This window comes from Myotis davidii, unplaced genomic scaffold (assembly GCF_000327345.1).
Source record: "Myotis davidii unplaced genomic scaffold, ASM32734v1 scaffold534, whole genome shotgun sequence".
NCBI lineage: Eukaryota > Metazoa > Chordata > Mammalia > Chiroptera > Vespertilionidae > Myotis > Myotis davidii.
This window is the reverse complement of record NW_006286678.1, coordinates 7,301,845-7,302,443: the sequence shown is the minus strand read 5'-3', so window position 1 is coordinate 7,302,443 and position 599 is coordinate 7,301,845. Positions and strand designations below refer to the sequence as shown.

At 52.4% G+C, this 599-nt stretch overlaps 1 protein-coding gene across 1 annotated transcript in view; it reads right to left on the bottom strand.

The window, feature by feature from the left end:
* TOPORS (topoisomerase I binding, arginine/serine-rich, E3 ubiquitin protein ligase) overlaps positions 1–599 on the bottom strand; it is a 29,793-nt gene that overhangs the window by 28,816 nt on the left and 378 nt on the right. The window lies entirely within an intron of this gene.

Genomic DNA, 599 nt, shown 5'->3' with positions numbered 1-599 from the left:
CGGGCCAGGCCGCCTTCCTCCTGCCTCGTATGTGACACGCGCTCACGTTCCAAGCGCAGCAAGCACTGGCTGACTGGCAGGCAGTGTGCCGGGCACGGAGGCCACGTTACTTCTTCTGAGAAGTTACCATTCACATTAAACCAGGCACTGCGTTATGAAAGACTTGTTTCTTGAAGAAGGGCTCAGTTAACAGGGATTCCCACAACGATTTGTCACTGTTATATACATGTGGGTGGTATTGTTTCCGCCAACGATAAATATACGAAAGACTCTCAATATGAGGTGGGAACAGATGCAAGAGGAAACGTTTATCCTTCCAGAGTTAGACGCCGGTGTCATGTTTGAAATACGTATTAGTTTTTCAAATACACGTTAAAATGCACAAGACGGTACATTACCTTGCATTAAACTGCACTGCAACTGAAAGAACCCGCCGACGAGGTGCGCCTAACTCTCTAAACGGCCAAAAAGGCCACTGAAATCATGTTCTCGTTGGTCTAATCCCGGCCGGAAAGGCGGGCAAGGCCCGCGGTCCGTAAGCCCGCCCCCGCTCCGGGCGGAAGAGCCGCCCTGCGCCCGGGAAAGGCCCCTGGAGGTGA